General features: G+C 44.8%; 15 non-coding genes across 15 annotated transcripts; all 15 read right to left on the bottom strand.

Annotated features, from left to right (window-relative positions):
• Positions 1–1,560: 1,560 nt before the first annotated feature.
• trnas-gcu lies at positions 1,561–1,642 on the bottom strand. Its single transcript has one exon. It is a non-coding gene; the product is annotated as a tRNA-Ser (tRNA).
• Positions 1,643–2,357: 715 nt separating this feature from the next.
• On the bottom strand, positions 2,358–2,439 carry trnas-gcu. The gene has a single exon. It is a non-coding gene; the product is annotated as a tRNA-Ser (tRNA).
• Positions 2,440–3,111: 672 nt separating this feature from the next.
• On the bottom strand, positions 3,112–3,193 carry trnas-gcu. The gene has a single exon. It is a non-coding gene; the product is annotated as a tRNA-Ser (tRNA).
• A 130-nt stretch (positions 3,194–3,323) lies between these two features.
• Positions 3,324–3,405, bottom strand: trnas-gcu. Its single transcript has one exon. It is a non-coding gene; the product is annotated as a tRNA-Ser (tRNA).
• A 503-nt stretch (positions 3,406–3,908) lies between these two features.
• On the bottom strand, positions 3,909–3,990 carry trnas-gcu. The gene has a single exon. It is a non-coding gene; the product is annotated as a tRNA-Ser (tRNA).
• A 130-nt stretch (positions 3,991–4,120) lies between these two features.
• trnas-gcu lies at positions 4,121–4,202 on the bottom strand. Its single transcript has one exon. It is a non-coding gene; the product is annotated as a tRNA-Ser (tRNA).
• A 503-nt stretch (positions 4,203–4,705) lies between these two features.
• trnas-gcu lies at positions 4,706–4,787 on the bottom strand. The gene has a single exon. It is a non-coding gene; the product is annotated as a tRNA-Ser (tRNA).
• Positions 4,788–6,091: 1,304 nt separating this feature from the next.
• Positions 6,092–6,173, bottom strand: trnas-gcu. Its single transcript has one exon. It is a non-coding gene; the product is annotated as a tRNA-Ser (tRNA).
• A 1,682-nt stretch (positions 6,174–7,855) lies between these two features.
• On the bottom strand, positions 7,856–7,937 carry trnas-gcu. Its single transcript has one exon. It is a non-coding gene; the product is annotated as a tRNA-Ser (tRNA).
• Positions 7,938–8,068: 131 nt separating this feature from the next.
• On the bottom strand, positions 8,069–8,150 carry trnas-gcu. Its single transcript has one exon. It is a non-coding gene; the product is annotated as a tRNA-Ser (tRNA).
• Positions 8,151–8,955: 805 nt separating this feature from the next.
• trnas-gcu lies at positions 8,956–9,037 on the bottom strand. The gene has a single exon. It is a non-coding gene; the product is annotated as a tRNA-Ser (tRNA).
• A 722-nt stretch (positions 9,038–9,759) lies between these two features.
• trnas-gcu lies at positions 9,760–9,841 on the bottom strand. The gene has a single exon. It is a non-coding gene; the product is annotated as a tRNA-Ser (tRNA).
• Positions 9,842–11,853: 2,012 nt separating this feature from the next.
• On the bottom strand, positions 11,854–11,935 carry trnas-gcu. Its single transcript has one exon. It is a non-coding gene; the product is annotated as a tRNA-Ser (tRNA).
• Positions 11,936–12,230: 295 nt separating this feature from the next.
• trnas-gcu lies at positions 12,231–12,312 on the bottom strand. The gene has a single exon. It is a non-coding gene; the product is annotated as a tRNA-Ser (tRNA).
• Positions 12,313–16,169: 3,857 nt separating this feature from the next.
• trnan-guu lies at positions 16,170–16,251 on the bottom strand. Its single transcript has one exon. It is a non-coding gene; the product is annotated as a tRNA-Asn (tRNA).
• Positions 16,252–22,613: the final 6,362 nt, after the last annotated feature.

Raw genomic sequence — 22,613 nt, 5'->3', positions numbered from 1 at the left:
CTTATTTGTGGCAGTTGTGAGATAGGGCATCAAATATCCCTAGCACAATGTGTAAGCAGTCCATCGCCATAACCACTTGGCCACCTCGTCACTGAGTGGAAAGTTTTCCAAAGGAAAAGCATTGACCTTTGACATTACTGATTATCTTTAGCAGTTACAAGGTCACAATATGCCCCTTAACAATACTGCATCTTTGGAAAGAGATGACACCCTTTGCAAATGCAATCGACGAGGATGGGATTCGAACCCACGCGTGCAGAGCACAATGGATTAGCAGTCCATCGCCTTAAGCACTCGGCCACCTCGTCAACGACTGATGGTGAGTGAAAGTTTTCCAATAGAAAAGCGCTGAGGTTTGATGTTAGTCCTATAGTAGCAGTTATGAGATAGGTGAAAACATGGCCCTTAATGATAGTGTATCTTCGGAAAGAATAGAATCGACGAGGATGGGATTCGAACCCACGCGTGCAGAGCACAATGGATTAGCAATCCATCGCCTTAACCAATCGGCCACCTCGTCACTGAGTCGAAATGCGTGGAAAGTTTTCCAAAGGAAAAGCATTGAGCTTTGACATTACTGATTATCTTTAGCAGTTACGAGGTCAAAATATGCCCCTTAACGATAGCAGGCCATCGCCTTAACCACTCGGCCACCTCGTCACTGAGTCAAAATGCGTGGAAAGTTTTCCAAAGGAAAAGCATTGAGCTTTGACATTACTGATTATCTTTAGCAGTTACGAGGTCACAATATGTCCCTTAACGATACTGTATCTTTGGAAAGAGATGACACCCTTTGCAAATGCAATCGACGAGGATGGGATTCGAACCCACGCGTGCAGCGCACAATGGATTAGCAGTCCAACGCCTTAACCACTCGGCCACCTCGTCACTGGACACATTCAGTGGAATGTTTTCTGACGGAAAGTTATCAAGGTTTCACATTGCTGCTTATTTGTGGCAGTTGTGAGATAGGGCATCAAATATCCCTAGCACAATGTGTTAGCAGTCCATCGCCATAACCACTCGGCCACCTCGTCACTGAGTCAAAATGAGTGGAAAGTTTTCCAAAGGAAAAGCATTGAGCTTTGACATTACTGATTATCTTTAGCAGTTACAAGGTCACAATATGCCCCTTAACGATACTGTATCTTTGGAAAGAGATGAAACCCTTTGCAAATGCAATCGACGAGGATGGGATTCGAACCCACGCGTGCAGAGCACAACGGATTAGCAGTCCATCGCCTTAACCACTCGGTCACCTCGTCACTGGACACATTCAGTGGAATGTTTTCTGACGGAAAGTTATCAAGGTTTCACATTGCTGCTTATTTGTGGCAGTTGTGAGATAGGGCATCAAATATCCCTAGCACAATGTGTTAGCAGTCCATCGCCATAACCACTCGGCCACCTCGTCACTGAGTCAAAATGAGTGGAAAGTTTTCCAAAGGAAAAGCATTGAGCTTTGACATTACTGATTATCTTTAGCAGTTACAAGGTCACAATATGCCCCTTAACGATACTGTATCTTTGGAAAGAGATGACACCCTTTGCAAATGCAATCGACGAGGATGGGATTCGAACCCACGCGTGCAGAGCACAATGGATTAGCAGTCCATCGCCTTAACCACTCGGCCACCTCGTCAACGACTCACGGTGAGTGAAAGTTTTCCAATAGAAAAGCGCTGAGGTTTGATGTTAGTCATTATATAGTAGCAGTTATGAGATAGGTGAAAACATGGCCCTTAATGATAGTGTATCTTCGGAAAGAATAGAATCGACGAGGATAGGATTCCAACCCACGCGTGCAGAGCACAATGGATTAGCAGTCCATCGCCTTAACCACTCGGCCACCTCGTCACTGGACACATTCAGTGGAATGTTTTCTGACGGAAAGTTATCAAGGTTTCACATTGCTGCTTATTTGTGGCAGTTGTGAGATAGGGCATCAAATATCCCTAGCACAATGTGTTAGCAGTCCATCGCCATAACCACTCGGCCACCTCGTCACTGAGTCAAAATGAGTGGAAAGTTTTCCAAAGGAAAAGCATTGACATTACTGATTATCTTTAGCAGTTACAAGGTCACAATATGCCCCTTAACGATACTGTATCTTTGGAAAGAGATGACACCCTTTGCAAATGCAATCGACGAGGATGGGATTCGAACACACGCGTGCAGAGCACAATGGATTAGCAGTCCATCGCCTTAACCACTCGGCCACCTCGTCAACGACTCACGGTGAGTGAAAGTTTTCCAATAGAAAAGCGCTGAGGTTTGATGTTAGTCATATAGTAGCAGTTATGAGATAGGTGAAAACATGGCCCTTAATGATAGTGTATCTTCGGAAAGAATAGAATCGACGAGGATGGGATTCGAACCCACGCGTGCAGAGCACAATGGATTAGCAGTCCATCGCCTTAACCACTCGGCCACCTCGTCACTGGACACATTCAGTGGAATGTTTTCTGACGGAAAGTTATCAAGGTTTCACATTGCTGCTTATTTGTGGCAGTTGTGAGATAGGGCATCAAATATCCCTAGCACAATGTGTTAGCAGTCCATCGCCATAACCACTCGGCCACCTCGTCACTGAGTCAAAATGAGTGGAAAGTTTTCCAAAGGAAAAGCATTGAGCTTTGACATTACTGATTATCTTTAGCAGTTACAAGGTCACAATATGCCCCTTAACGATACTGTATCTTTGGAAAGAGATGACACCCTTTGCAAATGCAATCGACGAGGATGGGATTCGAACCCACGCGTGCAGAGCACAATGGATTAGCAGTCCATCGCCTTAACCACTCGGTCAACTCGTCACTGGACACATTCAGTGGAATGTTTTCTGACGGAAAGTTATCAAGGTTTCACATTGCTGCTTATTTGTGGCAGTTGTGAGATAGGGCATCAAATATCCCTAGCACAATGTGTTAGCAGTCCATCGCCATAACCACTCGGCCACCTCGTCACTGAGTCAAAATGAGTGGAAAGTTTTCCAAAGGAAAAGCATTGAGCTTTGACATTACTGATTATCTTTAGCAGTTACAAGGTCACAATATGCCCCTTAACGATACTGTATCTTTGGAAAGAGATGACACCCTTTGCAAATGCAATCGACGAGGATGGGATTCGAACCCACGCGTGCAGAGCACAATGGATTAGCAGTCCATCGCCTTAACCACTCGGCCACCTCGTCAACGACTCACGGTGAGTGAAAGTTTTCCAATAGAAAAGCGCTGAGGTTTGATGTTAGTCATATAGTAGCAGTTATGAGATAGGTGAAAACATGGCCCTTAATGATAGTGTATCTTCGGAAAGAATAGAATCGACGAGGATGGGATTCGAACCCACGCGTGCAGAGCACAATGGATTAGCAGTCCATCGCCTTAACCACTCGGCCACCTCGTCAACGACTCACGGTGAGTGAAAGTTTTCCAATAGAAAAGCGCTGAGGTTTGATGTTAGTCATTATATAGTAGCAGTTATGAGATAGGTGAAAACATGGCCCTTAATGATAGTGTATCTTCGGAAAGAATAGAATCGACGAGGATGGGATTCTAACCCACGCGTGCAAAGCACAATGGATTAGCAGTCCATCGCCTTAACCACTCGGCCACCTCGTCACTGGACACATTCAGTGGAATGTTTTCTGACGGAAAGTTATCAAGGTTTCACATTGCTGCTTATTTGTGGCAGTTGTGAGATAGGGCATCAAATATCCCTAGCACAATGTGTTAGCAGTCCATCGCCATAACCACTCGGCCACCTCGTCACTGAGTCAAAATGAGTGGAAAGTTTTCCAAAGGAAAAGCATTGACATTACTGATTATCTTTAGCAGTTACAAGGTCACAATATGCCCCTTAACGATACTGTATCTTTGGAAAGAGATGACACCCTTTGCAAATGCAATCGACGAGGATGGGATTCGAACCCACGCGTGCAGAGCACAATGGATTAGCAGTCCATCGCCTTAACCACTCGGCCACCTCGTCAACGACTCACGGTGAGTGAAAGTTTTCCAATAGAAAAGCGCTAAGGTTTGATGTTAGTCATATAGTAGCAGTTATGAGATAGGTGAAAACATGGCCCTTAATGATAGTGTATCTTCGGAAAGAATAGAATCGACGAGGATGGGATTCGAACCCACGCGTGCAGAGCACAATGGATTAGCAGTCCATCGCCTTAACCACTCGGCCACCTCGTCAACGACTCACGGTGAGTGAAAGTTTTCCAATAGAAAAGCGCTGAGGTTTGATGTTAGTCATTATATAGTAGCAGTTATGAGATAGGTGAAAACATGGCCCTTAATGATAGTGTATCTTCGGAAAGAATAGAATCGACGAGGATGGGATTCTAACCCACGCGTGCAAAGCACAATGGATTAGCAGTCCATCGCCTTAACCACTCGGCCACCTCGTCACTGGACACATTCAGTGGAATGTTTTCTGACGGAAAGTTATCAAGGTTTCACATTGCTGCTTATTTGTGGCAGTTGTGAGATAGGGCATCAAATATCCCTAGCACAATGTGTTAGCAGTCCATCGCCATAACCACTCGGCCACCTCGTCACTGAGTCAAAATGAGTGGAAAGTTTTCCAAAGGAAAAGCATTGACATTACTGATTATCTTCAGCAGTTACAAGGTCACAATATGCCCCTTAACGATACTGTATCTTTGGAAAGAGATGACACCCTTTGCAAATGCAATCGACGAGGATGGGATTCGAACCCACGCGTGCAGAGCACAATGGATTAGCAGTCCATCGCCTTAACCACTCGGCCACCTCGTCAATGACTCACGGTGAGTGAAAGTTTTCCAATAGAAAAGCGCTAAGGTTTGATGTTAGTCATATAGTAGCAGTTATGAGATAGGTGAAAACATGGCCCTTAATGATAGTGTATCTTCGGAAAGAATAGAATAAACGAGGATGGGATTCGAACCCACGCGTGCAGAGCACAATGGATTAGCAGTCCATCGCCTTAACCACTCGGCCACCTCGTCAACGACTCACGGTGAGTGAAAGTTTTCCAATAGAAAAGCGCTGAGGTTTGATGTTAGTCATTATATAGTAGCAGTTATGAGATAGGTGAAAACATGGCCCTTAATGATAGTGTATCTTCGGAAAGAATAGAATCGACGAGGATGGGATTCTAACCCACGCGTGCAAAGCACAATGGATTAGCAGTCCATCGCCTTAACCACTCGGCCACCTCGTCACTGGACACATTCAGTGGAATGTTTTCTGACGGAAAGTTATCAAGGTTTCACATTGCTGCTTATTTGTGGCAGTTGTGAGATAGGGCATCAAATATCCCTAGCACAATGTGTTAGCAGTCCATCGCCATAACCACTCGGCCACCTCGTCACTGAGTCAAAATGAGTGGAAAGTTTTCCAAAGGAAAAGCATTGACATTACTGATTATCTTTAGCAGTTACAAGGTCACAATATGCCCCTTAACGATACTGTATCTTTGGAAAGAGATGACACCCTTTGCAAATGCAATCGACGAGGATGGGATTCGAACCCACGCGTGCAGAGCACAACGGATTAGCAGTCCATCGCCTTAACCACTCGGTCACCTCGTCACTGGACACATTCAGTGGAATGTTTTCTGACGGAAAGTTATCAAGGTTTCACATTGCTGCTTATTTGTGGCAGTTGTGAGATAGGGCATCAAATATCCCTAGCACAATGTGTTAGCAGTCCATCGCCATAACCACTCGGCCACCTCGTCACTGAGTCAAAATGAGTGGAAAGTTTTCCAAAGGAAAAGCATTGAGCTTTGACATTACTGATTATCTTTAGCAGTTACAAGGTCACAATATGCCCCTTAACGATACTGTATCTTTGGAAAGAGATGACACCCTTTGCAAATGCAATCGAGGAGGATGGGATTCGAACCCACGCGTGCAGAGCACAATGGATTAGCAGTCCATCGCCTTAACCACTCGGCCACCTCGTCAACGACTCACAGTGAGTGAAAGTTTTCCAATAGAAAAGCGCTGAGGTTTGATGTTAGTCATATAGCAGCAGTTATGAGATAGGTGAAAACATGGCCCTTAATGATAGTGTATCTTCGGAAAGAATAGAATCGACGAGGATGGGATTCGAACCCACGCGTGCAGAGCACAATGGATTAGCAGTCCATCGCCTTAACCACTCGGCCACCTCGTCACTGAGTAAAAATGAGCGGAAAGTTTTCCAATAGAAAAGCGCTGAGGTTTGATGTTAGTCCTATAGTAGCAGTTATGAGATAGGTTAAAACATGGCCCTTAATGATAGTGTATCTTCGGAAAGAATAGAATCGACGAGGATGGGATTCGAACCCACGCGTGCAGAGCACAATGGATTAGCAGTCCATCGCCTTAACCACTCGGCCATCTCGTCACTGGACACATTCAGCGGAATGTTTTCATACGGAAAGTTATCGAGGTTTCACATTGCTGATTATTTGTGGCAGTTGTGAGATAGGGCATCAAATATCCCTAGCACAATGTGTTAGCAGTCCATCGCCATAACCACTCGGCCACCTCGTCACTGAGTCACAATGAGTGGAAAGTTTTCCAAAGGAAAAGCATTGAGCTTTGACATTACTGATTATCTTTAGCAGTTACGAGGTCAAAATATGCCCCTTAACAATAATGTATCTTTGGAAAGAGATGACACCCTTTGCAAATGCAATCGACGAGGATGGGATTCGAACCCACGCGAGCAGAGCACAATGGATTAGCAGTCCATCGCCTTAACCACTCGGCCACCTCGTCAACGACTCACGGTGAGTGAAAGTTTTCCAATAGAAAAGCGCTGAGGTTTGATGTTAGTCATTATATAGTAGCAGTTATGAGATAGGTGAAAACATGGCCCTTAATGATAGTGTATCTTCGGAAAGAATAGAATCGACGAGGATGGGATTCTAACCCACGCGTGCAAAGCACAATGGATTAGCAGTCCATCGCCTTAACCACTCGGCCACCTCGTCACTGGACACATTCAGTGGAATGTTTTCTGACGGAAAGTTATCAAGGTTTCACATTGCTGCTTATTTGTGGCAGTTGTGAGATAGGGCATCAAATATCCCTAGCACAATGTGTTAGCAGTCCATCGCCATAACCACTCGGCCACCTCGTCACTGAGTCAAAATGAGTGGAAAGTTTTCCAAAGGAAAAGCATTGACATTACTGATTATCTTTAGCAGTTACAAGGTCACAATATGCCCCTTAACGATACTGTATCTTTGGAAAGAGATGACACCCTTTGCAAATGCAATCGACGAGGATGGGATTCGAACCCACGCGTGCAGAGCACAACGGATTAGCAGTCCATCGCCTTAACCACTCGGTCACCTCGTCACTGGACACATTCAGTGGAATGTTTTCTGACGGAAAGTTATCAAGGTTTCACATTGCTGCTTATTTGTGGCAGTTGTGAGATAGGGCATCAAATATCCCTAGCACAATGTGTTAGCAGTCCATCGCCATAACCACTCGGCCACCTCGTCACTGAGTCAAAATGAGTGGAAAGTTTTCCAAAGGAAAAGCATTGAGCTTTGACATTACTGATTATCTTTAGCAGTTACAAGGTCACAATATGCCCCTTAACGATACTGTATCTTTGGAAAGAGATGACACCCTTTGCAAATGCAATCGAGGAGGATGGGATTCGAACCCACGCGTGCAGAGCACAATGGATTAGCAGTCCATCGCCTTAACCACTCGGCCACCTCGTCAACGACTCACGGTGAGTGAAAGTTTTCCAATAGAAAAGCGCTGAGGTTTGATGTTAGTCATATAGCAGCAGTTATGAGATAGGTGAAAACATGGCCCTTAATGATAGTGTATCTTCGGAAAGAATAGAATCGACGAGGATGGGATTCGAACCCACGCGTGCAGAGCACAATGGATTAGCAGTCCATCGCCTTAACCACTCGGCCACCTCGTCACTGAGTCACAATGAGCGGAAAGTTTTCCAATAGAAAAGCGCTGAGGTTTGATGTTAGTCCTATAGTAGCAGTTATGAGATAGGTTAAAACATGGCCCTTAATGATAGTGTATCTTCGGAAAGAATAGAATCGACGAGGATGGGATTCGAACCCACGCGTGCAGAGCACAATGGATTAGCAGTCCATCGCCTTAACCACTCGGCCACCTCGTCACTGGAGACATTCAGCGGAATGTTTTCATACGGAAAGTTATCGAGGTTTCACATTGCTGATTATTTGTGGCAGTTGTGAGATAGGGCATCAAATATCCCTAGCACAATGTGTTAGCAGTCCATCGCCATAACCACTCGGCCACCTCGTCACTGAGTCACAATGAGTGGAAAGTTTTCCAAAGGAAAAGCATTGAGCTTTGACATTACTGATTATCTTTAGCAGTTACGAGGTCAAAATATGCCCCTTAACGATAATGTATCTTTGGAAAGAGATGACACCCTTTGCAAATGCAATTGACGAGGATGGGATTCGAACCCACGCGAGCAGAGCACAATGGATTAGCAGTCCATCGCCTTAACCACTCTGCCACCTCGTCACTGGGCACATTCAATGGAATGTTTTCTGATAGAAAGTTATCGAGGTTTCACATTGCTGATTAATTTTGGCAGTTTTGAGATAGGGCATCAAATATCCCTAGCACAATGTGTTAGCAGTCCATCAGTGGTTTGATGTTAGTCATTATATAGTAGCAGTTATGAGATTGGTGAAAACATGGCCCTTAATGATAGTGTATCTTCGGAGAGAATAGAATCGACGAGGATGGGATTCGAACCCACGCGTGCAGAGCACAATGGATTAGCAGTTCATCGCCTTAACCACTCGGCCACCTCGTCAACGACTCACGGTGAGTGAAAATTTTCCAATAGAAAAGCGCTGAGGTTTGATGTTAGTCATATAGTAGCAGTTATGAGATAGGTGAAAACATGGCCCTTAATGATAGTGTATCTTCGGAAAGAATAGAATCGACGAGGATGGGATTCGAACCCACGCGTGCAGAGCACAATGGATTAGCAGTCCATCGCCTTAACCACTCGGCCACCTCGTCAACGACTCACGGTGAGTGAAAGTTTTCCAATAGAAAAGCGCTGAGGTTTGATGTTAGTCATTATATAGTAGCAGTTATGAGATAGGTGAAAACATGGCCCTTAATGATAGTGTATCTTCGGAGAGAATAGAATCGACGAGGATGGGATTCGAACCCACGCGTGCAGAGCACAATGGATTAGCAGTCCATCGCCTTAAGCACTCGGCCACCTCGTCAACGACTGACGGTGAGTGAAAGTTTTCCAATAGAAAAGCGCTGAGGTTTGATGTTAGTCCTATAGTAGCAGTTATGAGATAGGTTAAAACATGGCCCTTAATGATAGTGTATCTTCGGAAAGAATAGAATCGACGAGGATGGGATTCGAACCCACACGTGCAGAGCACAATGGATTAGCAGTCCATCGCCTTAACCACTCGGCCACCTCGTCACTGGACACATTCAGTGGAATGTTTTCTGACGGAAAGTTATCGAGGTTTCACATTGCTGATTATTTGTGGCAGTTGTGAGATAGGGCATCAAATATCCCTAGCACAATGTGTTAGCAGTCCATCGCCATAACCACTCGGCCACCTCGTCACTGAGTCAAAATGAGTGGAAAGTTTTCCAAAGGAAAAGCATTGAGCTTTGACATTACTGATTATCTTTAGCAGTTACAAGGTCACAATATGCCCCTTAACGATACTGTATCTTTGGAAAGAGATGACACCCTTTGCAAATGCAATCGACGAGGATGGGATTCGAACCCACGCGTGCAGAGCACAATGGATTAGCAGTCCATCGCCTTAACCACTCGGCCACCTCGTCAACGACTCACGGTGAGTGAAAGTTTTCCTATAGAAAAGCGTTGAGGTTTGATGTTAGTCATTATATAGTAGCAGTTATGAGATAGGTGAAAACATGGCCCTTAATGATAGTGTATCTTCGGAAAGAATAGAATCGACGAGGATGGGATTTGAACCCACGCGTGCAGAACACAATGGATTAGCAGTCCATCGCCTTAACCACTCGGCCACTTCGTCAACTACTCACGGTGAGTGAAAGTTTTCCAATAGAAAAGCGCTTAGGTTTGATGTTAGTCATTATATAGTAGCAGTTATGAGATAGGTGAAAACATGGCCCTTAATGATAGTGTATCTTCGGAAAGAATAGAATTCGAACCCACGCGTGCAGAGCACAATGGATTAGCAGTCCATCGCCTTAACCACTCGGCCACCTCATCACTGGACACATTCAGCGGAATGTTTTCTGACGGAAAGTTATCGAGGTTTCACATTGCTGATTATTTGTGGCAGTTGTGAGATAGGGCATCAAATATCCCTAGCACAATGTGTTAGCAGTCCATCGCCATAACCACTCGGCCACCTCGTCACTGAGTCAAAATGAGTGGAAAGTTTTCCAAAGGAAAAGCATTGAGCTTTGACATTACTGATTATCTTTAGCAGTTACGAGGTCAAAATATGCCCCTTAACGATACTGTATCTTTGGAAAGAGATGACACCCTTTGCAAATGCAATCGACGAGGATGGGATTCGAACCCACGCGTGCAGAACACAATGGATTAGCAGTCCATCGCCTTAACCACTCGGCCACTTCGTCAACTACTCACGGTGAGTGAAAGTTTTCCAATAGAAAAGCGCTTAGGTTTGATGTTAGTCATTATATAGTAGCAGTTATGAGATAGGTGAAAACATGGCCCTTAATGATAGTGTATCTTCGGAAAGAATAGAATTCGAACCCACGCGTGCAGAGCACAATGGATTAGCAGTCCATCGCCTTAACCACTCGGCCACCTCATCACTGGACACATTCAGCGGAATGTTTTCTGACGGAAAGTTATCGAGGTTTCACATTGCTGATTATTTGTGGCAGTTGTGAGATAGGGCATCAAATATCCCTAGCACAATGTGTTAGCAGTCCATCGCCATAACCACTCGGCCACCTCGTCACTGAGTCAAAATGAGTGGAAAGTTTTCCAAAGGAAAAGCATTGAGCTTTGACATTACTGATTATCTTTAGCAGTTACGAGGTCAAAATATGCCCCTTAACGATACTGTATCTTTGGAAAGAGATGACACCCTTTGCAAATGCAATCGATGAGGATGGGATTTGAACCCACGCGAGCAGAGCACAATGGATTAGCAGTCCATCGCCTTAACCACTCTGCCACCTCGTCACTGGGCACATTTAATGGAATGTTTTCTCATAGAAAGTTATCGAGGTTTCACATTGCTGATTAATTTTGGCAGTTTTGAGATAGGGCATCAAATATCCCTAGCACAATGTGTTAGCAGTCCATCAGTGGTTTGATGTTAGTCATTATATAGTAGCAGTTATGAGATAGGTGAAAACATGGCCCTTAATGATAGTGTATCTTCGGAAAGAATAGAATCGACGAGGATGGGATTCGAACCCACGCGTGCAGAGCACAATGGATTAGCTGTCCATCGCCTTAACCACTCGGCCACCTCGTCAACGACTCACGGTGAGTGAAAGTTTTCCAATAGAAAAGCGCTGAGGTTTGATGTTAGTCATTATATAGTAGCAGTTATGAGATAGGTGAAAACATGGCCCTTAATGATAGTGTATCTTCGGAGAGAATAGAATCGACGAGGATGGGATTCGAACCCACGCGTGCAGAGCACAATGGATTAGCAGTCCATCGCCTTAAGCACTCGGCCACCTCGTCAACGACTGACGGTGAGTGAAAGTTTTCCAATAGAAAAGCGCTGAGGTTTGATGTTAGTCCTATAGTAGCAGTTATGAGATAGGTTAAAACATGGCCCTTAATGATAGTGTATCTTCGGAAAGAATAGAATCGACGAGGATGGGATTCGAACCCACGCGTGCAGAGCACAATGGATTAGCAGTCCATCGCCTTAACCACTCGGCCACCTCGTCACTGGACACATTCAGTGGAATGTTTTCTGACGGAAAGTTATCGAGGTTTCACATTGCTGATTATTTGTGGCAGTTGTGAGATAGGGCATCAAATATCCCTAGCACAATGTGTTAGCAGTCCATCGCCATAACCACTCGGCCACCTCGTCACTGAGTCAAAATGAGTGGAAAGTTTTCCAAAGGAAAAGCATTGAGCTTTGACATTACTGATTATCTTTAGCAGTTACAAGGTCACAATATGCCCCTTAACGATACTGTATCTTTGGAAAGAGATGACACCCTTTGCAAATGCAATCGACGAGGATGGGATTCGAACCCACGCGTGCAGAGCACAATGGATTAGCAGTCCATCGCCTTAACCACTCGGCCACCTCGTCAACGACTCACGGTGAGTGAAAGTTTTCCTATAGAAAAGCGTTGAGGTTTGATGTTAGTCATTATATAGTAGCAGTTATGAGATAGGTGAAAACATGGCCCTTAATGATAGTGTATCTTCGGAAAGAATAGAATCGACGAGGATGGGATTCGAACCCACGCGTGCAGAACACAATGGATTAGCAGTCCATCGCCTTAACCACTCGGCCACTTCGTCAACTACTCACGGTGAGTGAAAGTTTTCCAATAGAAAAGCGCTTAGGTTTGATGTTAGTCATTATATAGTAGCAGTTATGAGATAGGTGAAAACATGGCCCTTAATGATAGTGTATCTTCGGAAAGAATAGAATTCGAACCCACGCGTGCAGAGCACAATGGATTAGCAGTCCATCGCCTTAACCACTCGGCCACCTCATCACTGGACACATTCAGCGGAATGTTTTCTGACGGAAAGTTATCGAGGTTTCACATTGCTGATTATTTGTGGCAGTTGTGAGATAGGGCATCAAATATCCCTAGCACAATGTGTTAGCAGTCCATCGCCATAACCACTCGGCCACCTCGTCACTGAGTCAAAATGAGTGGAAAGTTTTCCAAAGGAAAAGCATTGAGCTTTGACATTACTGATTATCTTTAGCAGTTACGAGGTCAAAATATGCCCCTTAACGATACTGTATCTTTGGAAAGAGATGACACCCTTTGCAAATGCAATCGATGAGGATGGGATTTGAACCCACGCGAGCAGAGCACAATGGATTAGCAGTCCATCGCCTTAACCACTCTGCCACCTCGTCACTGGGCACATTCAATGGAATGTTTTCTGATAGAAAGTTATCGAGGTTTCACATTGCTGATTAATTTTGGCAGTTTTGAGATAGGGCATCAAATATCCCTAGCACAATGTGTTAGCAGTCCATCAGTGGTTTGATGTTAGTCATTATATAGTAGCAGTTATGAGATAGGTGAAAACATGGCCCTTAATGATGGTGTATCTTCGGAAAGAATAGAATCGACGAGGATGGGATTCGAACCCACGCGTGCAGAGCACAATGGATTAGCAGTCCATCGCCTTAACCACTCGGCCACCTCGTCAACGACTCACGGTGAGTGAAAGTTTTCCAATAGAAAAGCGCTGAGGTTTGATGTTAGTCATTATATAGTAGCAGTTATGAGATAGGTGAAAACATGGCCCTTAATGATAGTGTATCTTCGGAAAGAATAGAATCGACGAGGATGGGATTCGAACCCACGCGTGCAGAGCACAATGGATTAGCAGTCCATCGCCTTAACCACTCGGCCACCTCGTCACTAAGTCAAAATGAGTGGAAAGTTCTCCAAAGGAAAAGCATTGAGCTTTGACATTACTGATTATCTTTAGCAGTTACAAGGTCACAATATGCCCCTTAACGATACTGTATCTTTGGAAAGAGATGACACCCTTTGCAAATGCAATCGACGAGAATGGGATTCGAACCCACGCGTGCAGAGCACAACGGATTAGCAGTCCATCGCCTTAACCACTCGGTCACCTCGTCACTGGACACATTCTTTGGAATGTTTTCTGACGGAAAGTTATCAAGGTTTCACATTGCTGCTTATTTGTGGCAGTTGTGAGATAGGGCATCAAATATCCCTAGCACAATGTGTTAGCAGTCCATCGCCATTACCACTCGGCCACCTCGTCACTGAGTCAAAATGAGTGGAAAGTTTTCCAAAGGAAAAGCATTGAGCTTTGACATTACTGATTATCTTTAGCAGTTACAAGGTCACAATATGCCCCTTAACGATACTGTATCTTTGGAAAGAGATGACACCCTTTGCAAATGCAATCGACGAGGATGGGATTCGAACCCACGCGTGCAGAGCACAATGGATTAGCAGTCCATCGCCTTAACCACTCGGCCACCTCGTCAACGACTCACGGTGAGTGAAAGTTTTCCAATAGAAAAGCGCTGAGGTTTGATGTTAGTCATATAGAAGCAGTTATGAGATAGGTGAAAACATGGCCCTTAATGATAGTGTATCTTCGGAAAGAATAGAATCGACGAGGATGGGATTCGAACCCACGCGTGCAGAGCACAATGGATTAGCAGTCCATCGCCTTAACCACTCGGCCACCTCGTCAACGACTCACGGTGAGTGAAAGTTTTCCAATAGAAAAGCGCTGAGGTTTGATGTTAGTCATTATATAGTAGCAGTTATGAGATAGGTGAAAACATGGCCCTTAATGATAGTGTATCTTCGGAAAGAATAGAATCAACGAGGATGGGATTCGAACCCACGCGTGCAGAGCACAATGGATTAGCAGTCCATCGCCTTAACCACTCGGCCACCTCGTCAACGACTCACGGTGAGTGAAAGTTTTCCAATAGAAAAGCGCTGAGGTTTGATGTTAGTCATATAGCAGCAGTTATGAGATAGGTGAAAACATGGCCCTTAATGATAGTGTATCTTCGGAAAGAATAGAATCGACGAGGATGGGATTCGAACCCACGCGTGCAGAGCACAATGGATTAGCAGTCCATCGCCTTAACCACTCGGCCACCTCGTCAACGACTCACGGTGAGTGAAAGTTTTCCAATAGAAAAGCGCTGAGGTTTGATGTTAGTCATATAGTAGGAGTTATGAGATAGGTGAAAACATGGCCCTTAATGATAGTGTATCTTCGGAAAGAATAGAATCCACGAGGATGGGATTCGAACCTACGCGTGCAGAGCACAATGGATTAGCAGTCCATCGCCTTAACCACTCGGCCACCTCGTCAACGACTCATGGTGAGTGAAAGTTTTCCAATAGAAAAGCGCTGAGGTTTGATGTTAGTCATATAGTAGCAGTTATGAGATAGGTGAAAACATGGCCCTTAATGATAGTGTATCTTCGGAAAGAATAGAATCATCGAGGATGGGATTCGAACCCACGCGTGCAGAGCACAATGGATTAGCAGTCCATAGCCTTAACCACTCGGCCACCTCGTCACTGAGTCAAAATGCGTGGAAAGTTTTCCAAAGGAAAAGCATTGAGCTTTGACATTACTGATTATCTTTAGCAGTTACAAGGTCAAAATATGCCCCTTAACGATACTGTATCTTTGGAAAGAGATGACACCCTTTGCAAATGTAATCGACGAGGATGGGATTCGAACCCACGCGTGCAGAGCACAATGGATTAGCAGTCCATCGCCTTAACCACTCGGCCACCTCGTCAACGACTCACGGTGAGTGAAAGTTTTCCAATAGAAAAGCGCTGAGGTTTGATGTTAGTCCTATAGTAGCAGTTATGAGATAGGTTAAAACATGGCCCTTAATGATAGTGTATCTTCGGAAAGAATAGAATCCACAAGGATGGGATTCGAACCTACGCGTGCAGAGCACAATGGATTAGCAGTGCATCGCCTTAACCACTCGGCCACCTCGTCACTGAGTCAAAATGCGTGGAAAGTTTTCCAAAGGAAAAGCATTGAGCTTTGACATTACTGATTATCTTTAGCAGTTACAAGGTCAAAATATGCCCCTTAACGATACTGTATCTTTGGAAAGAGATGACACCCTTTGCAAATGCAATCGACGAGGATGGGATTCGAACCCACGCGTGCAGAGCACAATGGATTAGCAGTCCATCGCCTTAACCACTCGGCCACCTCGTCACTGGACAAATTCAGTGGAATGTTTTCTGACGGAAAGTTATCAAGGTTTCACATTGCTGATTATTTGTGGCAGTTGTGAGATAGGGCATCAAATATCCCTAACACAATGTGTTAGCATTCCATCAGTGGTTTGATGTTAGTCATTATATAGTAGCAGTTATGAGATAGGTGAAAACATGGGCCTTAATGATAGTCTATCTTCGGAGAGAATAGAATCGACGAGGATGGGATTCGAACCCACGCGTGCCGAGCACAATGGATTAACAGTCCATCGCCTTAACCACTCGGCCACCTCGTCAACGACTCATGGTGAGTGAAAGTTTTCCAATAGAAAAGCGCTGAGGTTTGATGTTAGTCATATAGTAGCAGTTATGAGATAGGTGAAAACATGGCCCTTAATGATAGTGTATCTTCGGAAAGAATAGAATCGACGAGGATGGGATTCGAACCCACGCGTGCAGAGCACAATGGATTAGCAGTCCATAGCCTTAACCACTCGGCCACCTCGTCACTGAGTCAAAATGCGTGGAAAGTTTTCCAAAGGAAAAGCATTGAGCTTTGACATTACTGATTATCTTTAGCAGTTACAAGGTCAAAATATGCCCCTTAACGATACTGTATCTTTGGAAAGGGATGACACCCTTTGCAAATGCAATCGACGAGGATGGGATTCGAACCCACGCGTGCAGAGCACAATGGATTAGCAGTCCATCGCCTTAACCACTCGGCCACCTCGTCAACGACTCATGGTGAGTGAAAGTTTTCCAATAGAAAAGCGCTTAGGTTTGATGTTAGTCATTATATAGTAGCAGTTATGAGATAGGTGAAAACATGGCCCTTAATGATAGTGTATCTTCGGAAAGAATAGAATCGACGAGGATGGGATTCGAACCCACGCGTGCAGAGCACAATGGATTAGCAGTCCATCGCCTTAACCACTCGGCCACCTCGTCAACGACTCACGGTGAGTGAAAGTTTTCCAATAGAAAAGCGCTGAGGTTTGATGTTAGTCATATAGTAGCAGTTATGAGATAGGTGAAAACATGGCCCTTAATGATAGTGTATCTTCGGAAAGAATAGAATCGACGAGGATGGGATTCGAACCCACGCGTGCAGAGCACAATGGATTAGCAGTCCATCGCCTTAACCACTCGGCCACCTCGTCACTGGACACATTCAGTGGAATGTTTTCTGACGGAAAGTTATCAAGGTTTCACATTGCTGATTATTTGTGGCAGTTGTGAGATAGGGCATCAAATATCCCTAGCACAATGTGTTAGCAGTCCATCGCCATAACCACTCGGCCACCTCGTCACTGAGTCAAAATGAGTGGAAAGTTTTCCAAAGGAAAAGCATTGAGCTTTGACATTACTGATTATCTTTAGCAGTTACAAGGTCACAATATGCCCCTTAACGATACTGTATCTTTGGAAAGAGATGACACCCTTTGCAAATGCAATCGACGAGGATGGGATTCGAACCCATGCGTGCAGAGCACAATGGATTAGCAGTCCATCGCCTTAACCACTCAGCCATCTCGTCAACGAATCAGGGTGAGTGAAAGTTTTCCAATAGAAAAGCGCTGAGGTTTGATGTTAGTCATATAGTTGCAGTTATGAGATAGGTGAAAACATGGCCCTTAATGATAGTGTATCTTCGGAAAGAATAGAATCGACGAGGATGGGATTCGAACCCACGCGTGCAGCGCACAATGGATTAGCAGTCCATCGCCTTAACCACTCGGCCACCTCGTCAACGACTCACGGTGAGTGAAAGTTTTCCAATAGAAAACCGCTGAGGTTTGATGTTAGTCATTATATAGTAGCAGTTATGAGATAGGTGAAAACATGGCCCTTAATGGTAGTGTATCTTCGGAAAGAATAGAATCGACGAGGATGGGATTCGAACCCACGCGTGCAGAGCACAATGGATTAGCAGTCCATCGCCTTAAACACTCGGCCACCTCGTCACTGGTCACATTCAGTGGAATGTTTTCTGACGGAAAGTTATCGAGGTTTCACATTGCTGATTATTTGTGGCAGTTGTGAGATAGGGCATCAAATATCCCAAGCACAATGTGTTAGCAGTCCATCGCCATATCCACTCGGCCACCTCGTCACTGAGTCAAAATGAGTGGAAAGTTTTCCAAAGGAAAAGCATTGAGCTTTGACATTACTGATTATCTTTTGCAGTTACAAGGTCACAATATGCCCCTTAACGATACTGTATCTTTGGAAAGAGATGACACCCTTTGCAAATGCAATCGACGAGGATGGGATTCGAACCCACGCGTGCAGAGCACAATGGATTAGCAGTCCATCGCCTTAACCACTCGGCCATCTCGTCAACGAATCAGGGTGAGTGAAAGTTTTCCAATAGAAAAGCGCTGAGGTTTGATGTTAGTCATATAGTAGCAGTTATGAGATAGGTGAAAACATGGCCCTTAATGATAGTGTATCTTCGGAAAGAATAGAATCGACGAGGATGCGATTCGAACCCACGCGTGCAGAGCACAATGGATTAGCAGTCCATCGCCTTAACCACTCGGCCACCTCGTCACTGAACAAATTCAGTGGAATGTTTTCTGACGGAAAGTTATCAAGGTTTCACATTGCTGATTATTTGTGGCAGTTGTGAGATAGGGCATCAAATATCCCTAGCACAATGTGTTAGCAGTCCATCGCCATAACCACTCGGCCACCTCGTCGCTGAGTCACAACGAGTGGAAAGTTTTCCAAAGGAAAAGCATTGAGCTTTGACATTACTGATTATCTTTAGCAGTTACGAGGTCAAAATATGCCCCTTAACGATACTGTATCTTTGGAAAGAGATGACACCCTTTGCAAATGCAATCGACGAGGATGGGATTCGAACCCACGCGTGCAGAGCACAATGGATTAGCAGTCCATCGCCTTAACCACTCGGCCACCTCGTCAACGACTCACGGTGAGTGAAAGTTTTCCAATAGAAAACCGCTGAGGTTTGATGTTAGTAATATTGTAGCAGTTATGAGATAGGTGAAAACACGGCCCTTAATGATAGTGTATCTTCGGAAAGAACAGAATCGACGAGGATGGGATTCGAACCCACGCGTGCAGAGCACAATGGATTAGCAGTCCATCGCCTTAACCACTCGGCCACCTCGTCAACGACTCACGGTGAGTGAAAGTTTTCCAATAGAAAACCGCTGAGGTTTGATGTTAGTAATATTGTAGCAGTTATGAGATAGGTGAAAACACGGCCCTTAATGATAGTGTATCTTCGGAAAGAACAGAATCGACGAGGATGGGATTCGAACCCACGCGTGCAGAGCACAATGGATTAGCAGTCCATCGCCTTAACCACTCGGCCACCTCGTCAACGACTGACGGTGAGTAAAAGTTTTCCAATAGAAAACCGCTGAGGTTTGATGTTAGTAATATTGTAGCAGTTATGAGATAGGTGAAAACACGGCCCTTAATGAAAGTGTATCTTCGGAAAGAACAGAATCGACGAGGATGGGATTCGAACCCACGCGTGCAGAGCACAATGGATTAGCAGTCCATCGCCTTAACCACTCGGCCACCTCGTCACTGGTCACATTCAGTGGAATGTTTTCTGACGGAAAGTTATCGAGGTTTCACATTGCTGATTATTTGTGGCAGTTGTGAGATAGGGCATCAAATATCCCAAGCACAATGTGTTAGCAGTCCATCGCCATAACCACTCGGCCACCTCGTCACTGAGTCAACATGAGTGGAAAATTTTCCAAAGGAAAAGCATTGAGCTTTGACATTACTGATTATCTTTAGCAGTTACGAGGTCAAAATATGCCCCTTAACGATACTGTATCTTTGGAAAGAGATGACACCCTTTGCAAATCCAATCGACAAGGATGGGATTTCAAACCCACGTGTGCAGAGCACAATGGATTAGCAGTCCATCGCCTTAACCACTCGGCCACCTCGTCAACGACTCACGGTGAGTGAAAGTTTTCCAATAGAAAACCGCTGAGGTTTGATGTTAGTCATTATATAGTAGCAGTTATGAGATAGGTGAAAACATGGCCCTTAATGATAGTGTATCTTCGGAAAGAATAGAATCGACGAGGATGGGATTCGAACCCACGCGTGCAGAGCACAATGGATTAGCAGTCCATCGCCTTAACCACTCGGCCACCTCGTCAACGACACACAGTGAGTGAAAGTTTTCCAATAGAAAACCGCTGAGGTTTGATGTTAGTCATTATATAGTAGCAGTTATGAGATAGGTGAAAACATGGCCCTTAATGGTAGTGTATCTTCGGAAAGAATAGAAGCGACGAGAATGGGATTCGAACCCACGCGTGCAGAGCACAATGGATTAGCAGTCCATCGCCTTAACCACTCGGCCACCTCGTCACTGGTCACATTCAGTGGAATGTTTTCTGACGGAAAGTTATCGAGGTTTCACATTGCTGATTATTTGTGGCAGTTGTGAGATAGGGCATCAAATATCCCAAGCACAATGTGTTAGCAGTCCATCGCCATAACCACTCGGCCACTTCGTCACTGAGTCAACATGAGTGGAAAATTTTCCAAAGGAAAAGCATTGAGCTTTGACATTACTGATTATCTTTAGCAGTTACGAGGTCAAAAAATGCCCCTTAACGATACTGTATCTTTGGAAAGAGATGACACCCTTTGCAAATGCAATCGACGAGGATGGGATTCGAACCCACGCGTGCAGAGCACAATGGATTAGCAGTCCATCGCCTTAACCACTCGGCCACCTCGTCAACGACTCACGGTGAGTGAAAGTTTTCCAATAGAAAACCGCTGAGGTTTGATGTTAGTAATATTGTAGCAGTTATGAGATAGGTGAAAACACGGCCCTTAATGATAGTGTATCTTCGGAAAGAACAGAATCGACGAGGATGGGATTCGAACCCACGCGTGCAGAGCACAATGGATTAGCAGTCAATCGCCTTAACCACTCAGCCACCTCGTCAACGACTCACGGTGAGTGAAAGTTTTCCAATAGAAAACCACTGAGGTTTGATGTTAGTAATATTGTAGCAGTTATGAGATAGGTGAAAACACGGCCCTTAATGATAGTGTATCTTCGGAAAGAACAGAATCGACGAGGATGGGATTCGAACCCACGCGTGCAGAGCACAATGGATTAGCAGTCCATCGCCTTAACCACTCGGCCACCTCGTCAACGACTCACGGTGAGTGAAAGTTTTCCAATAGAAAACCGCTGAGGTTTGATGTTAGTAATATTGTAGCAGTTATGAGATAGGTGAAAACACGGCCCTTAATGATAGTGTATCTTCGGAAAGAACAGAATCGACGAGGATGGGATTCGAACCCACGCGTGCAGAGCACAATGGATTAGCAGTCCATCGCCTTAACCACTCGGCCACCTCGTCAAGGACTCACGGTGAGTGAAAGTTTTCCAATAGAAAACCGCTGAGGTTTGATGTTAGTAATATTGTAGCAGTTATGAGATAGGTGAAAACACGGCCCTTAATGATAGTGTATCTTCGGAAAGAACAGAATCGACGAGGATGGGATTCGAACCCACGCGTACAGAGCACAATGGATTAGCAGTCCATCGCCTTAACCACTCGGCCACCTCGTCACTGGTCACATTCAGTGGAATGTTTTCTGACGGAAAGTTATCGAGGTTTCACATTGCTGATTATTTGTGGCAGTTGTGAGATAGGGCATCAAATATCCCAAGCACAATGTGTTAGCAGTCCATCGCCATAACCACTCGGCCACCTCGTCACTGAGTCAACATGAGTGGAAAATTTTCCAAAGGAAAAGCATTGAGCTTTGACATTACTGATTATCTTTAGCAGTTACGAGGTCAAAATATGACCCTTATCGATACTGTATCTTTGGAAAGAGATGACAACCTTTGCAAATGCAATCGACAAGGATGGGATTTCGAACCCACGTGTGCAGCGCACAATGGATTAGCAGTCCATCGCCTTAACCACTCGGCCACCTCGTCAACGACTCACAGTGAGTGAAAGTTTTCCAATAGAAAACCGCTGAGGTTTGATGTTAGTCATTATATAGTAGCAGTTATGAGATAGGTGAAAACATGGCCCTTAATGGTAGTGTATCTTCGGAAAGAATAGAATCGACGAGGATGGGATTCGAACCCACGCGTGCAGAGCACAATGGATTAGCAGTCCATCGCCTTAACCACTCGGCCACCTCGTCAACGACTCACAGTGAGTGAAAGTTTTCCAATAGAAAACCGCTGAGGTTTGATGTTAGTCATTATATAGTGGCAGTTATGAGATAGGTGAAAACATGGCCCTTAATGGTAGTGCATCTTCGGAAAGAATAGAATCGACGAGGATGGGATTCGAACCCACGCGTGCAGAGCACAATGGATTAGCAGTCCATCGCCTTAACCACTCGGCCACCTCGTCAACGACTCACAGTGAGTGAAAGTTTTCCAATAGAAAACCGCTGAGGTTTGATGTTAGTAATATTGCAGCAGTATGAGATAGGTGAAAACACGGCCCTTAATGATAGTGTATCTTCGGAAAGAACAGAATCGACGAGGATGGGATTCGAACCCACGCGTGCAGAGCACAATGGATTAGCAGTCCATCGCCTTAACCACTCGGCCACCTCGTCAAAGACTCAAGGTGAGTGAAAGTTTTCCAATAGATAA

This window comes from Alosa sapidissima, chromosome 18, assembly GCF_018492685.1.
Source record: "Alosa sapidissima isolate fAloSap1 chromosome 18, fAloSap1.pri, whole genome shotgun sequence".
NCBI lineage: Eukaryota > Metazoa > Chordata > Actinopteri > Clupeiformes > Clupeidae > Alosa > Alosa sapidissima.
The sequence above is the reverse complement of the archived record's forward strand: the minus strand, read 5'-3'. Positions and strand labels throughout refer to the sequence as shown.